The sequence below is a fragment of the Ictidomys tridecemlineatus genome, chromosome 3 (genome assembly GCF_052094955.1).
Source record: "Ictidomys tridecemlineatus isolate mIctTri1 chromosome 3, mIctTri1.hap1, whole genome shotgun sequence".
NCBI lineage: Eukaryota > Metazoa > Chordata > Mammalia > Rodentia > Sciuridae > Ictidomys > Ictidomys tridecemlineatus.
This window is the reverse complement of record NC_135479.1, coordinates 137199703-137217478: the sequence shown is the minus strand read 5'-3', so window position 1 is coordinate 137217478 and position 17776 is coordinate 137199703. Positions and strand designations below refer to the sequence as shown.

Genomic DNA, 17776 nt, shown 5'->3' with positions numbered 1-17776 from the left:
GTGCCAACACTTCATTTCTAGGATGTCACACTAATGTATTGCCACAAATGTACTTTCAATAACTGTAATTTCTTGGAGTCCTTGTGGAAGAAAAGATGTCCATTTTTTAGTTCATGTTTTCCTATCAGTGGAAACCTAGCATCAGCAGCTGAATCCAGCAATCTCAAAATGACTTTTAAGCTTGTTTTGTCACATCTCATTGTCCACTGAAGGTAAATGAAGAGGCAGTTCAACATCCTAGATAGACCACTAATCTCAGTAAAGTATAGATCAAGTATGACTTTGCATTATAAATATTTTGAAAAGGACCTGGTTTCTGTGTTTCCAGATATTCCAAATTATGCTTTCTGCAGAGCAAGTGCAAAGACCTATGAAGATTACAAGGGAGAACTCAGCCACATTTTCACTCACTGTATCTTCATCCCCCCTTTGGATAACTATTTTGGTATATAATCAGTGAGTTTCATGTTTTTATCTTAACTGTACATATACTTTAACATTAAATCTTCCATAATTTTTTTTTGGAAAATAAATTAAATAAGACTATGGTTTAAAAGAAAAACAGTTTTTAAAAATCTCTTTTCAAAATAACCCTTATTTTCCAAATAAGCCATGTACTCAAATTTGTAAAGGAGAGCTAATACACTCTAAATTTTCATTTATTAGTTATCCTGCTCCAAACTGTTTTAGTCTGCTCTCCATGATGATCTTAGTACAAAGGCTGCAGTTTTCTCAGCTTCAAAGTCATGCAGAATGTGATAAAACTGCTAGTAGCAGCATTTAGATACCCAAGGGAACATTCTTGCAAACCAGCAGTTGATCCTGGTTGAGAGAGAGGCAGGCGTTAAGCCACAGAGGCAATGCAGTACTCGGACATGCCATGTTCTGGGTACTTGACCACTGGCAGTTTCAGTGTTAGCTTTCTGCTTGTCTCGGCATGGGCCCAGTTCATCCCATATTTTGTTTAAATAAAACTATGAGGGAAATCTAGGTAAATGTGATGATTTAGCAATGGGCTGATTAATTATTTAGCAGATTTGTCATGGGTTTTCTATGATTTTCAAGAATCACTGATGTACCCTGTTGTGTTTTGTCCCAGCTAAACCTCAAAACATTACTGTGAATGCCTCATTTTGCATTGCAATTGCAAAGTGCTGATAAGAGTCCTTTCCATTCTCCAAAGGAGCAATGATAGAATGAAAAGAACACAAAATGGTCTCGTGGGCCTCATTGGAGACAAACAGTTTTCCCTGAAGTAAAAAAGCTTTTGAAACTTCATGTTATCTTGCCATATTTATTACTTTTGAGATTTTTATTAGTATTTGATCCTTTTGCAATTTAAGCATGAGGAGCTTTGTGTTAAAAACATTGTTGGGATATGTCTAGGATATGTGGTTCTGTTGATAAATCAGGGCACAAGTGTCAATAGGTATACAGAGCTTGGTGGAAGCAAAACACAACATCTCATAATACAGACAAATGTGGGATTTTCTAAATTATGATAATTAAAACATCCATTATTGTAATACTTTATGAGTCTGAAGATCAGAGATCAAACAAACTTAGTTAAATAGAAATCAGCTGCAAACCAGGAAAAAAAAAAAAGCCAAAAGGAATTCAAAGCAGATAAAAGTGATACTCTGAAGCCTATATATTTTCAGTGCCTCTTCCTTCCATGACACTATGGGAGATTCTTTTAGGATCTTATTTTAGGTACATTTCTAATGATCCTGGTGATCTTTTTTTTTTTTTTTTTTTTTTTTAAATTCCATAGAAGACTGGAAGCATCTGGAATTAGGCTGGCTGTCGTTCAAAGAGACCGTTCTAACTCTACTAGAAAAGGCAGAGGAACAAAAATGATAAAAATCATACAGAGGAATGAAAAGCTTTGGGACCATCTAGATAAGAGACGATGCCCTGCATATTGCATTAGCTCCAAGGACATTGCAGTATAGGACAATGTGGGTACTCATCATAACGACCTTGGCATAGTAAGAAAATATTAAATTACGTTCAGGGATTGGGGTTGTGGCTCAGCGGTAGAGTGCTCGCCTAGTACATCCGAGGCCCTGGGTTCAATCCTCAGCACCATATAAAAATAAATAAATAAAATAAAGATATTGTGTCCAACTACAACTAATAAATAAATAAATAAATATTTTTAAAAAATTACGTCCAATAGGGTATACCTAGCAAAGCACATAAATTTATAGTACAGGGAAACATGTATTGGAAGCATACTGAGCAAGAAAATTATTGTTTTTATGAATGTAAAAAATAATCTCATTCTAAATTACTAGAGAACATGGGTATCCAGAATAGCAACCATTTCATAATTTCACATTGAGCCTCCTGTTAATAGTATACCCTGGAACTCTTGGTGACTAGGGCAAGGAATTTTATCTCTAATGGCCTTAGAGCTTCTTTTCTGTAAAACAACTATAATAACACCATCTCCTCAAAAGAGTATTGTATAGATTAAAAAATATTATCTTTTAAGCTGAGCTCAGTGATACACACCTGTAATCCCAGTAATTCTGGAGGCTTAGGCAGGAGGATCACAAATTTGAGGCCAGCTTGAGCAACTTAGCAAAACTCCATCTTAAAATTAAAAATATAAAGAGCTGAGGTTGTAACTCAATGGTAAAGCTTTCCTGGGTTCAATCCCCACTACAAATAATAATAATGATAACAATAATAGGGCTGGGGCTGGGGCTCAGCAGTAGAGCGCTTGCCTTGCATGTGTGAGGCACTGGGTTCAATCCTCAGCACCACATAAAGATAAACAAAATAAAGGTATTGTGTCCATCTATAACTAAAAAATATATATTAAAAATAACAATAATAATAATAATAATAATAAACTTTAATTTTTTTCGTGCCTGCCAAACAGTGTGCATTTAATAATTGTGTAGTTTCTCCTATCAAGCATTCTGTGAACAAGGAAATACATTAGAAGCTGACTAGCACCAATAGTTACTGATGATCACATATCACATTTTTATGATTCTGTGCATGCTGGTATTTTCTTTCTGGGCACTCTGAAAAATATTGCCTGAACTGAAATACATGAGTGCTGGGGAGATTTTGCCATAACCTTGAAATTACTACCCTGTTGCTGGATTGGGTGGGGACAGCTCCTTGTTCTGAAGGTGAGAGGCTTCTGTACATTGCAGGTTAGTTGTTTGGCAGCATTTCTGACCTCTACCCATTAGATGCCAGTAGCACCTCCCCAAACCCCAGTTGTAACAACTCAAGTGGCTTTGGACGTTGCCAAATGTCCCTAAAGGGCAAAATTACCCCATTGAAAACCACTGTACCAGAGAAACCAATATGTCACTATGTAGTGTAGAGTTTTAATAAGTTAATGTTGAGTGTTTTAAAATTCTTGTTCCCTTGCTCTATGAGGCTTTGAGGACATGTATCTGCTTTTGGCAATTATCTCTGTGTGTGTCTTTTACCATTATAATTTAGATGTTCTTTACACAAGAAGAGTAAGAAAGGATTTGAATGAAACACTGTGTCTCACGCAGTCTTTTGAGAATGAGGCATCCCAAGTGAACTTCATTCACCAATTTTATGGATGACTTTAAATTAATCAATTTGCATTTGTGAAATATGTGCCTTTAAAAATGTTCTATACCAGATAATGCAAGGGTTAGAATTGTTTTTTCCTGAATCACCTGAATATGGAACTTTCTTTTCTGATGTGCAACATTTCTTCTCTGGTCCCGTGCCTCTGGGGTATCAGTTAGGCTATCCATTTCAGTCCCAAACAGCCTGTCATTTCTCCTAGCTCCACTGATCCTCATGCCTTGATTCGCCTCTCCACCCTCCACCCCCATCTCTATTGCATCATTATGCAGAATTGCAAACACTGTCATCTTCTTTCTGGCATGACTCAGACTCCTGATAAAGTTCCATTTCTGGTTGCCTCATTTAGGGAAAATCATCTTCCTTTTCATCCCACATTAGCATGGAACACTGGTCCATATATTACTCAGCTGATCTGTAATTTTAAATTTTAGTTATAATAAAAAATTTCTGGCTCTTTATTCTGCCCATATTTGGGGGAATTCATCAGTTATGATTAAACTGGTTCACTAGTAAGAAATCTGAAGTAATCATGACAAACTAAATAGAGTTGATTTGCTCCTAACATAGAAGTCAAGAGACTGATTTAGTAAAGTCGTGACATCATTAGTCTCAATTCCTATGCACAACTCCCATGCTCAAGGTCACTTCCTGGTCAGTAGGCGTTCATCCCTCTATTGCAGCTCCAACCATCACATGAGTTTTAGGCAGAGTGATATAAAAAAAGAGAAGAGCAAAAGGCAGATTGTCAATGGAACACTTTCTCTGTGTTTAAGATCCTCTTAAAATTCTTTTGTTTAAATTTACACCTCCCTACAAAGGTGGCTGAGATTTGTATGCTGTCAACGTGATAGATATTGCATTAATAAGGGTAAAGTGAGAACAGATTTTGGTAAGCCACATACCTCTCTACACACTGAGGATTTTGAGAGAAAGTCATGCCATTGATGTTAGATATACTATTACTGAGTTATTACTCCTAACATTTGTTCCTTGTGCTTAAACATACACTAGGAAGGATTCTTGATCATTGCCTAAAGGAATGAGGTGGAAAACTGTGATATTCCTCTGAGAAATGAAAAGATGTGGTCAATCCATCTAAGTGACTAATTATTATTTTTCTTCACCAATCTGTCTGAAATGGTTGATTCACTACGGGTTTCTAGGCACAGCTGGCATTTATCAGGGTAGCATCGTGAGGACACTATTTTCTTTTGTATATATGAAAACTGTGATCAGCTCTGACATGACAGGGTGTTGTAGGGCTGACAGCCTGTCAGGCTGAGGTGTGAATTTGTTCAAGAAGGCACTGTTATGTTTTACCCTGACCATTTCCTCGCTCTGTTGCTTTTCTTTACTCACTCCAAGGCTCGAATTAACATCTATAAAATGAGACTAATAATCCTTAACTTGGATATCATTTGTTTTGTCCTTTCTCAAAGATGTATTGAACTCTGGTCTATAGCAAGATACTATAGTGGAACAAAGCTATTGTGAGTCTTAAAAAATATATCCTATAGAAAAACATATGTAAATTTAAAATTCTATTGTTTTGCTGGTGTTGATCTTATTATTTTTATTATTTAGCAGCAAATCAGATTTTAGCCACTCTTGGCAAACAAATAGACTCTATTTTCCCCCAAATCTTAGTGGCAATCAATTATCTCAAAAAGGATTATATTCTGCTATGTGACATTGCAACTGTATTCCACTCACTAATGCTGTTATGGAGATGTTAAGGAGCACAACCTGGGGACCTATAGTTTACACCTGGTTCTCTAACTTACCTTAAAAATATCCAGAAAACACTAGGTTCTTTTGTGCCCATTTTCAAGCCAAAAATTCACAAGTAGCATACTTTATTCTTTATCTCTTTATGCATTGTCAAAATCATTCACCCTTTGTTAGGTAAAATTAAGTATTTGTATAAAGTCTAGTTGCAACCTTCTCTTTAAGAAGTCTAAAATAAGGAATAGACATTGAAAGGAAAGACTTTTATTTATTTATTTTGGTTTAATGAAAATTTGATCCATTGTCTTTTTCTTAATTAGAAATGATTTCCATCAAGGTTTTCTTACAGGGCATACAGGAACTAATTAGAATATTTTTAATAATACAGATCTGAATTGGCTTCCCAGTAGGCCACAGAACTCTGTGAGAGAGAACTGACTCTTTGGCTTGTATTGTCTAAGAGATGATCTTATCCGGTTGAGAGGAAATGGAGGTGTATGAACTCAGCCTTGATATGGAAAGTGAGTCTTGGTAACCATTCCAGGAAGAAATCACTAAGGTGGGGACCAGGTTTCCTTGGGTTAATAAGGGAAAAGAGATAATTTTTTGAGCATTCCAATAAATAAATTCCTTGAAAAGAAGAGCTATGACTTAAAATGCTCACCAGGCCTAGCTTAGTCACAGTGATGACAGAGAGGGCTTGATGACTATTAAATTGAATGGCCCAGTTCTAAAACAAACCAAAAGATGCAGAGACATGGTGAGCCCACTCTATCTTCTTTTGAACGTGACATGGCATGGGTGTTCCATAAAGAATATTTCACATTTCCTGATTGTGAACCATTTGAAATAAGATGTTATAGAATGGCCAACAGTAAGTCCTCTGTCACAAAAGAAGCTTAAGCAGGGAGAATAGGGTCATAGGTTGCAACTACTCAAATTAACAATGGATGGTACAGTCACCCTGTTGATAGTCCTGAAAAGTGGTGACTATGCCTTGGCATAAATTCCTAGTTTGTTTCTAAGGGCTCCATTTCATCTTTGTCAACAGACTAACCTCTGTTCCTGCTCCTTACCCCTATCACAAAATGAATTAGCCTGCAGGCTCCAGGGGTGGCTCAGCTAATTTGGAGTTAGATTTGCATAAGGTAGAAATCCAAGTTGGCAAAAATAATGTTATTTGGGGGAACAATCTATTTATTTATAATAATTGGCAGGTAAATATTATATATTTTTTCCTGGTATAAAACATAGTCTTTCGGTACTCATATGCATTATAGAATGACAAAAACAAGCTAGCATATGGCATTACTTTGGATACTTAATCATTTAGATGTTGGTCAAAGAACAGGTCTTTAAGGCAGTGGTTCTCAATCTTGAGTGAGCATCATAGTCACTTGTATGATTAATAAGATACAGATTGCTAGGCTTCACCCCCGGAATTTTTTATTTGATTGATTTGTGACCAAAATCTGGGGGTTTACATTTATCACATGTTCCCAGATATACTAATGCTATTGATGCAGGGACCACAATCTGAGAAGCATTTTTTAAGGATAGTCTGAAGTCAAGAGCGATAAACATCCCCTCTGACCATGCTTGGAGAATGCAGGCAGCGGCAGGAGATGCTTTGCAACCTCAGGGCTGGTCCATCTGTCTCCAGAGATGGTGCTGGTTCAGTCTTCATTTTGCCCTAAGGTCTAAAGAACCATCTTCCCAGGGTCCTCACCCTCTCACCCATCTAGGCTGCCAGTCATGCTGTCCTTTCTACATTGGATGTTTTCCCTTCCTGTGTTCACCTATTCAAATACTTTTCACTCTTCTAGGTCCAGCTAAATGTCAGCAGCTCTCTCTGATTCTCATAAATGCAATGAATATTCAAGGTGAGCTCCCATGACTCCCTGCTTGTATTTACGTCACACTTATAACATTTGCCCACGGCATAAAATAGTTGTACCCACTCCAAACTCTCCTGAAAGTGTAGGGCCAGAAGTTTAGGAGGTGAGGGTGAGGTAGGATTTGGGATTCCCTGGCATCTAGCAGTTTCCAGCACAGAGTAGGTATCTGGAAAGTATTTCTTGAATGAATAAATGAACATTTCAACCTCTTCTTCTCTCACTTAGCAGCATCCTTGATGACAATTGTATGACTGGGGTGAAGGGTTACATTGATATAAGGAAATTGAACTGAAATCTAGAGACTGACAGTTGACTCAGCTCCATTTAATTAGTTGCCTGATCACAGGCAGTACACTGAACATCTCTGTTCCATTCTCTAAGTCAAAGAAACTTTCAGAGCTGTATCAAGGATACAAATAATGTACTGTATTGAAACACTTTGGCAGACCACAAATCCTATTCAAACAACAATGATACACTGAATCAGTGTTTTATTTGTTCTTATTAAATGTGTTGCCCATAAGAAAAGCACCTTGCTTTTTTTGTTTGTTTGTTTTTTCCTTTGTCTTCAAATTTGAGGAAAAAGAATGAGAGTATTGTACTGAGAACTGCTTCTATTATTTACCCTCTACTAATAGCCAAAGTTCAACTTCTCTTTCTTTTTGAGAACTTGAAACCCTCTTTAGACTAACTGTGCATGAGAGCAGGAAGGCCAGGGGATCATATCTGGGCCCTTATCTTATAGAGGAGGAGCAGCAGTTCAGAGTAGTGATCCTCTCAGGCTTATGCAGCTGGCAGGTGCCTAGTTCACCTCTCCTGGAGATCCCACCCTGAAGCTGCAAGAAATGTCAATGACTCTGAGATGCTCAGTGTTCTCTTTGTTTCTTAGTTCTGGTACTGAGATTTCTAGCAGTCTGCTGACCCAAGTGATGTGGACAACTAATGTGGTGTGGGGCCTTTTCCGAATCCACCCTTTCAGCTGCCCAGCACATGCCTGGACCTGTGGATATAAGGCACAGAGGTGTACAGATTTCATCTGACAACACTGGTTCTTGGTGTCAAGGTCATCAATATCTTCCTCGTCGTTTGAGACATTAGGATTACAATAAGTTTAACTTATTTATTGTTTAGAAGTAAATGTTGGCCAGTGAAACCTGTTATTTGCTTTTTATTTTCAGGTTACTCATATTTTCTAAATAGGAAAAAATCAAGATACATGATCTAGTGATAGAATAGAATGCTTAAAAAGTCACAATTGTGCCATGAGATATAAATTAATATCGCACATATTTTATCTAAGATTTAAAAAAATCATTGTTCTTCAGATGACAATGTTTCATTCTTTAGGTCATGAATATTTTAGCTTCATTCAGAACTTTTATGGAACACTTTTTTTTTTATATGCCAGAAATGGTGCTAATTGCTAATGATACAAAGTTGAAATGTACACAGGTCTTGTATGGGGAAAACTCAGACTGATGAAAGAAACATTTAAAAACAAATTTTAACTGTGAGATAATAGACTCAACAATGATGTAAATAATAGGTATAGGGTTGGCACTCACACAAGGGAGTGGGTAGTTGTTTGGGTGGCTCAGGAAAGCTTATACAGATGGGAACTGTCTTTCACAATGAGTAGGAGTTCATCAGAAGAGGGAACTAGGAGAAAGGATGGCAGTTCCAGTAGCGGAAATAGCAGGTGCAAAGACAGGGAGATAGGAAGCAGTGTGGCATATTCTAGTGGATATAAGCCAGCTGATGGCTCTGGGATGCAGACTTTGTGTGGGCTGGTGGTAGAGACTGAGGATGAGAGAAGAGATAGGGGGAAGTTGCTGGAAGGTCTCATAAAGGCCATTAAAGTGTTTGAACTTTATAGGCAAAAAGGAGTTTTGAGAATGTGTGATTTTGGAAATGTGAAATGGTCAGATTTATACTTAAAGGAGATATTTTGCCCTCTTTGTTTCTTTCTCTCTGATTCTCCTTTGTTACCTTTATATGTAGTCCACCATAGAGTGAAGGTTGATTTCCTATAGGAGGTATGCGCAAGGAAATAGGTGCATGTGATTAACTTATCAGAGGAAATATATTTTCTGCAAAACCAACTTTTTCCCCCTTGAAAATGATTAGTAAGAAAAATTACAGCAATGAAATATTTCTCAGAATAACCTTCAGCTGTAGTTTTTAAAAAGTCTATGATCTTATATGAAAAGAATTCATACCTGAAAACATTCAAATGAGATTTCAGTATAATTTTAATAACACACAAAACTCAAGATATTTTTTATCACCCAAAGTTATAATAAGAAGGAGAAAACTGGACCATCAAGGTTATTTATGAATTAAGAATCAAAACAGTCATTAATTAAGCAGCTTTCTTATGGCTTACTGGGAAGCAAATCAATAATGAGGTCTGTTTGTGGGAGGCCCAGCCCCTCCCTGGGTATTGTGTGGTCCTTTGAGTCACCCTGTCTATTACAGTAACTTACTGTTGTGTGGAGTGCTGTGGTTTTGGCTTTCGGAATCAATCCTCTGCTGATGGACTAGGGACAGATGAGGGCAATTGCTAGGTCACAGAAATAAATTTTTTACTATCTGGGACACCAACAGTTAAAGCGGATGGGGCCGCTAATAGATGTACTGATCTGAAAGCTGAGATGACTGAGATGCGATAGGGTGACTCAAAGCCTTCACCTTGTCTACCCTGGTTGTGCTGATTTTTAACCTGGTGCGGTGACTCCTCAAGGGGACAGTTCCCCTTTCTTTATGCTGTGTCCATCTAAAGATAATAATGACTTGAAATAATTCTGAGTCAGGGCATTGATATAGTAGAGAATCCATTTTGGAGATTATTCAACCCCAAGTTTGATGAAATCTCTCCCTAATGGTCTTCTAGCCCCCTGCTGTCATTTTAGGTCACATTTGGTTGTTACTAACTGAAAGCCTTATATTAAGGAAAAATTATTCTACTTTCTGCAAGCATCATTTTTCCTATTAGTTTTCCTCTCAATTGCTTCCTTCTGATGCCATTTCTTCTTCTTCATATTGCTTCTGAATTTTGGAGTCTAGAGTAGATTCATGAATAAAATTTTCACTGTCAGAGGAATAGAAATTTATTTAGGGGCTGCTTATCTACTTGAAGAAGGGGAGAAAGCAATAGCTAATTTTGCAGATTTGGAAAAAAATATATATATATATACATATATATGTATGTGTGTGTGTGTGTATTTACTATTTTATTTATTTATTTACTACTAGGGATTTGAGCCCAGGGGCACTCAACCACTGAGCCACATCCTCAGCCCTATTTTGTATTTTATTTAGAGACAGGGTCTCACTTAGTTGCTTTAGTGCCTTGCTGTTGCTAGGCTGGCTTTGAACTCTCAATCTGCCTCCCTCAGCCTCCAGAGCTTCTAGGTGTGCACCACCACACCTGGATTGAAAATATATTTAATCTGGCAAAAGAAAAAATGCCTAGTGATATAGGAATTTGAATTCTAAGAGATTAAAGAAAATATGTTTCTTCCCAATAAGACCATGGACAGTTGAGACTTGTCCACAGACTAAGGAAGACACATATATTCATGTATGTACAGGTACCTTAATGCCTCGATTTTTCTTTATAAAATGAGCAAAATCATCAAGACCAATAAAATTAAATACTTTTTCAGATATGCATTAGTTTTGAGGATATTTATGTGATAAGTAGATATTATAAAAATCAGTAGATGACACACCAACATATAGATAGATAGCATCTTCCCAGGTAAAAGATGACTTTATAGAACTTAACTTCCAAAGTCATTATCAAATACACGCATAACTCATTCAGTCACAGCTCATCAAAGATGATATCATCTTTTAAAAAATCAATTCAGGCAAAATCCTACATAAGCAAGCTATCTAGATCTATCTATATGTTATCTATATGATAGATATGGTATTTATATGATAGATCATTTTTATTATATATAATTATTTACTTTCTGTTTTATATTTATATGTTTTTACCTGGTGGTAATTAGAATCACATTAGTAATAGCATCCTGTGTCACATTAGAAATTTTCTGGACTTGCTATCAGACTTGAGCTAGTATAAAACTAAAAGCTGACATGCCACTTACTAGAATGTGAATGTACAAAGTCCCCTTTCCCTGCTATGCCTCATGTGAAATGAGGTTCTTTCTGAGATGTTAATTTTGCAGAGCAGATGTTCTTTGAGACTCATAAAATACCAAACTGTTTATTTGTTAATATCAAAGTGTTTTTCTTGAGCTCCTCTACTTCGTTTGTTTGCTTACTTATCTATTCATTCATTTGTATCTTATTTTCTAAGGAATTGGGTAATTGTATGAATCCTTATTATATATTCACGTGTATACATGTATACATATACATGTATGCATGTGTGTGTTTACATATTTTTCACTAAACATTCATAATAAAAGTGTCAACCCATGTTCTCCAGATTGACATAAATTCCAGATAACCATTCATTTTTTATCATAAGTTGTCAAGGAGAATTGAGAAATTGATGTATCCTTATTTTTCAATACTTCCTGAAAACTTTTTGTTATAAGGTGTTATAAGGATTCAGCATCTTGAATCACTGGGCCTCTTTCTTTCTTCCTTTTTTTTTCTTTTATAATAGAGATTGAACCTAGGATCCCTGAGACACATCCCCAGTCCCTTCTTATTTTTAGTTTGAGACAGGGTCTCACTAAGTTGCTCAGAGTCTCACCAAGTTGCTGAGGCTGGCTTTGAACTTGTGATGGTTCCTGCTTCAGCCTCCTGAGCCACTGAAAAATGGGATTTTTAAACTGGAAATGTATTAAAATTTTAAAACTTACCTAAAACAAACAGAAACAAGCAGGCCAGTGCTGGAATGATAAGCTGGATGCCAAACACATTTTCTGCTTCATTGAGGAAAGTGTCCTGTGAGCTCTAGTATCCAACGCCTCATTGAAGCCCCACTGAAGTACAGCTCTGCCTCATTTTTGATGAGTAGGTCTTATTCAGCATGAGTGATAAGATTACCTGTACACGGTTAATAAGTGACAGTTTTGTAAGGCACATGGATTCTGTCATCTTCATATATTTATGTGATGAATTACTAAAGCCTTTTTTTTAGCACCTTTCCAGGTAAAAAATGACTTTATGGAACTTAACTTCCAAAGTCATTATCAAATACAGGCATAACTCATTCAATTGCAGCTCATCAAAGATGATATCATCTTTTAAAAAATCAATTCAGGCAAAATCCTACATAAGCAAGCTATCTAGATCTATCTGTATGTTGGTGTGTCATCTACTGACACTATTGGGATGCCTCTCAACACTAAAATGACAGGTTCATTAATATATAATTTACATATAAAAGTATACAGTTCAACAGCTTTAGTAAAATCGAAGAGTTTTGTATACATTGCTATTATCCAATTCTAGGACATTTTCAACACCTTAAAAGAAAACCCTCGCATCCATTGAGCAGTAATGTCCCATTTCCCCTCTCTCCCAATCCCGAAAACCATTAGTCTTACTTTGTGTCTGTAAGGTTTTGCCTGTCATGGGAATTTCATATTAGTGGAATCAAAAAATACATGTACGTTTGAAACTTTCTTCTTTCAGTGAACCTAGTGTTTTGAAAGTTCATCCAAGTTGTAGAATGTATCAGTATTTCATTCTGTTTTAACCGAATGGTAGTCTGTTGTATAGATTACCTCATTTTGGTTTTCCATTCTATGGCATCTTGAAACTCACCAAAGCACCTCATGTAGCCTTCCTCTAACTTTTCTAGAACAGAATAATTCTGATGGAGAAATTTGCTATGAATAGTGACTCTTTTATTTATAGTAATTGAGAGGAAAGAGTTTCATACTGTGCTGGAAATGATCAAAATCTAGATTACTTTTGCAGGATTTTCTTCCCCTGCCGCCCTTATTAAATATTGTGTGTGTGTGTGTGTGTGTATATATATATATATATATATATATATTTATATATATATATATATATGTATGTTTGTACCAGGGATTGAACTCAGGGGTTCTCAATCACTAGCCACATCCCCAGCCCTATTTTGTATTTTATTTAGAGATAGGGTCTTACTGAGTTGCTTAGCGCCTCGCCATTGCTGAGGCTGGTTTTGAACTCTCCACCCTCCTGTCTCACCCTCCTGAGCCACTGAGATTACAGGAATGTGCCACCATGCCTGACTTAAATAATGATTTCTATATTCCATACACTGATGATTGATTGGTAGATTGATATTGTGTCTCAAGCTACAGACTCCCTGGACAAATAGCTCTGCTTGAACTTATCCTTTCCCATCTCTCATCCTGGACTCATGCATTATTTTTTAATCACATGAACCTTTTTCAGGATCTTGAAAACTAACACTTTCTAGTTCTATGGACTTCACATAGTTCTGGGAACTAATTCTTTCTAGTTCAAGGATCTTGAAAACTCTAACTCCAGGATCTCCCACTTGGAGTGGAGTGTTCTTCACTTAGCTAAATCTTTTTATTTTGTTTTGTTTTTTTTTTCAGTTGTTGGAAGACATTTATGTATTTATATGTGGTAGTAGCTAACTCTTTATCAGGCTTTCAGTCTCAGTTTCAATGCCCCATGTTTCAGAGAGGACCTGACCATCTCCTGTCCCCCAACCCCATTCTAGATGATAAGCCCCTGTTGTTCTTTGTGATAACACTTTGTTTTTCCTCTCTGGCACTTAATGTAATTTGTAATTGTGGATTCCTTTGTATACATAACCTCTTGGCCCCATGGGGACTGGTCTTTAAAAAAAAAAAAAGTGTTTTGTTACTGCCATATCCCTAGCATCTAAAATGGCTTCTGGCACACAATAGGCATTCAATAAATATTTGTTGAACAGACAATTGGCTTTAATTACCACAGGATCCCTGATGACTCCCTTCCTGGAACCTCTGCCCTAGACCTATCTCATACTCCATTCTGGTGCGGGCTGCCATCTTGACAGCTCTATCTGGATGTTCCACACATAACACCAAAGTCAGCAGTTCTAAAATTGGGCTCATTATCTTTCCTTTCCAACTTTGCTTCTGCTGGCCCTGTTTAATGGCATCGAAACCCTTTTATTACCTAAGCTGCAAGCATGAGCATCACCTTATTCTTTTCTCTCTTTGGCCCTTCATCTCTAACTGGTCATGAGGCACAGTGGATTCAGCCTCTGAAGCACTTCTTCAACACATATTGTCCTCTCACTACCACCATCTGACTTCGAGCACTTGTGCCTTCTCAACTGGGCCACTGTGATCCCTTCCTCACTCACCTCTATCTCCCTGTCTGCATTAAGCCCCACAGGGAGTCTTCTAAATCTGAAGTTGCCCACGTCACTCCTTTGCTTCAAAGCATCTGGCAATTATCCTTTTCTCACAGGTGAGGTCCCAACTCCATTGCTTGGCTTGCCAGCCCCAACTACCTCTTCAGCTTCAGCGGGAACCTTGGTCTCACTTATTCTCAGCATACCAGACAGCCTGCAATTCCTTGAATATGATGTTAAACAACAACAACAACTGTGTGCCCTTTCCAGAAGTTTTTCTCTATTCACAAAGCCATCTTTCTCTTGTGTTAAATAGATGTAGTAGTCATTCTTTAAGATTCTGCCCAAATGCCACATATTTCTCAAAGATTTGGCCTATAGCCCTCTGAAGAATTAGAGTTCCTTGCTCCATGTCCAGTAACTCCTATACTTATCTGAATAATGGCGTGCGCTCCATTGACTTAACCTGTATGGTAGTATCTCCCCCTAATGCTAGAAGTGAGCCTTAACAGGAAAGACTGTTTTCTGGGGGACCAGGCTTCAGATGATGACTAACATAGGGGTGAATCCTGATTCCTACTTGCAGTTCTGGGTGAAGGGAGCTGTTTCACATTCTAATTGAGATCACATGTGAAAAGCTCCTACCTAGTACATTACCTGATGTTCTGTAAGCATTTCCCAATGGTAATTACTGATCCTATCCTTTTTATTAGGAGTAACCACAGTGTCCTAGGGGTAGAACAGCAACCAACATTTGGCAACCACATTTGTTGAAGTAATCATTAAATGAAAATTTACTTATGTTTGGTAAATTATAACTAAACTGCAATAAAATTGGGATAAAATAATATAAGCTGGATTTAGAGAGACAGTTTCTCAAAAATGATGGAAGATAGCAACAGCAAGTGTTTAGGTCTGTGGAGGTGAGAAAGGGCTGGGTCCATAGGGCTGTACCCCACTCCAGCTCTCTAGAAGGCCATACCTGAAAATTTTAGAGAATTTGTACAATTTTCCACATTCCCTAAAGTATTCCCTGAGTTTATTTAATGAAGTTATGGTTTCTCCTAAAAAATGTACATACCTAATGTTAACAAGAGCAAAGCCCTTAAATATACATTTAAGCAATGAACATCACCAGCTAAAAGTAACTATTAGAGGATGCAATAGGATTGAATGGGGAAGATAAAGGCATCAAGTTCTGGAAGACCCAGGTTTTAATTCTGGGTAAGGCATTGACTATTTTAGACATTCATATTTTAGGTATAAGGCTAGAAGTTTTCTGGATGGTCCTTTAGGTTCCTTTAAGCTTTAAAGTTCTGAGGTTACTTGATTTATTCTTCAAGCAGGGTCACAGTGAACCCCTGTATAAGAAAACTCCCAAGGAATCAAGACCTATTTGTTTTTTGGGGAACTACTTTATATTATACACTACCCTGTATGAATTCAGCTGTTTTTCATTTTCTATTGTTTTACCAAAATTCAGTTACCAAAAAACCTCTTTTATATAATTGTTTTAAAAATGTGGTCTTGCAACAAAAGACTATAAATTATTCATAACCCTATTATCCATATAAAATAGAAAACCCAGAAGGATAAAGGAATCTAAATAAGTTCCATTGGAAATGGACACCAGTAAAGTCCATTAGAAATTCATAGGAGTAGAGCCTTAAAGAGTGGGCAGGATATGAATATGAAAGAGGAAAAGATACTCGTTTTACTCAGAAAGAAAAAGGAGAAAAAAAGATCATCATGGCTGGTTTGGCGGTAGGGCAAATATGATGGTAGTTAACTGATGAAAAAAATTACACTAGAAAACCTATAATGGTTCCTTCAGTTATATGATTATTTTTATAATTCTGCATCATGAGGATCAATAAGTAGTATGTATTTGATGAATATAGATTCTAGATCTATTAATCGTCTATTCTGTTTTCAGATGACTGGAAGAATAAAAAATTATTTTGATAAGTACAACTTGTGATTCTGAATTATTATTTTTTAATCACAATTGCCAATAATATGTAGAAAACTCTCTTGTGCAATGTAATTCCTTCAAGAAACAATTACTTATTGTGAATATGTGGCCAAGCAATTTGCTACTGGTAAGAAAATATAACTAACAGCTAGCCTTATACTAGTTGTAGCATTTAGTAGTAAAAAGGAGTAAAAGAAAAATAAAAGTGTGTACTCCGGATGGATTAGATGGGGCTCTGTTGAGCTCCTCCTCCATTGTCTGCCATTGCTGGCACGGTGACAGGGATGTGCTTCACCATTTTCATCATGCATCCTTTAAGGTGAACTTAGTGTCAAGGGCTACACTGACCTCTGATTAGCATTTGATTGGAAATCTTCCTTTACTTTTGGGCCAACAAAACCATATGAAATGTTTCCTCAAAGAGAAAGAGACAGTTCTTAGTGGTGAGAGATGTTACCATTTGATTATCCTATACTGGTTTGGAGACTTTCTAAAAACCTTTTTTTTTTTAAATAGACAACATATGTATATCATGAAAATTTAAACAAAAGAACAGTCTCTCTTAACTTTCTCTTCAATATAGTGGAGTTATGGGTCTTTCTGGATATCCTTCCAAAGGTAATCATACACAGGATGGGCTTGCAATTTATTTTTGTGCTTATTATGTGTTTGGCTTTTATCATCTCAGCTATCCTGTTTTCATCTGTGAGATGGATTGTAGTCCTAGGATCACCTGGGTTCTGGGTTCAGGGAAGAACCTTTTGCTTAGAAAACAGTGCACTTAAGAAGGCCCCTTGAATTTCTGAAGCCTCAGTCCCTGTCCCTTGTAAAGCAGAAAAGATAATTTTTCCATGGGCACTTCATATGGCTTTTGTGAAAGTCACTAATGAATGGAATGATGGTACAAAAAGGTTTTAAGCAGCAAATATCTGTTCAAGTATGGTTTGAAGAAAAGGTATTGGTAGTTGAAAAATTCTTGGACACTTGGTATGTTTGCTGAAACGATGATAAGCTCATGGATGTTTACAAAAATGCAGAAGGACATAATTTATTTGCAAAAGCACAGCTTGAACTTCTCTGAGATATGTCCAGGAGCACAGGAGTCAGCAAACTTTCTTTTAAGGAATCAGGTCATAGAAAGTTTGGGCTTTTAGACTAAAATGTGTTTGTTGTCCTAGCTGACTCTTTTATCACAATATGAAGAGTCCGCAGAGAGTAAGAAAACAAATGAGTGGAGCCCTGACCCAGTAGTTCCAAAAAAACTTTATATAGGAATTTCAT

The 17776-nt window shown here is 36.9% G+C and overlaps 1 protein-coding gene across 1 annotated transcript in view; it reads left to right on the top strand.

Annotated features, from left to right (window-relative positions):
• Fgf12 (fibroblast growth factor 12) overlaps positions 1–17776 on the top strand; it is a 505844-nt gene that overhangs the window by 53064 nt on the left and 435004 nt on the right. The window lies entirely within an intron of this gene.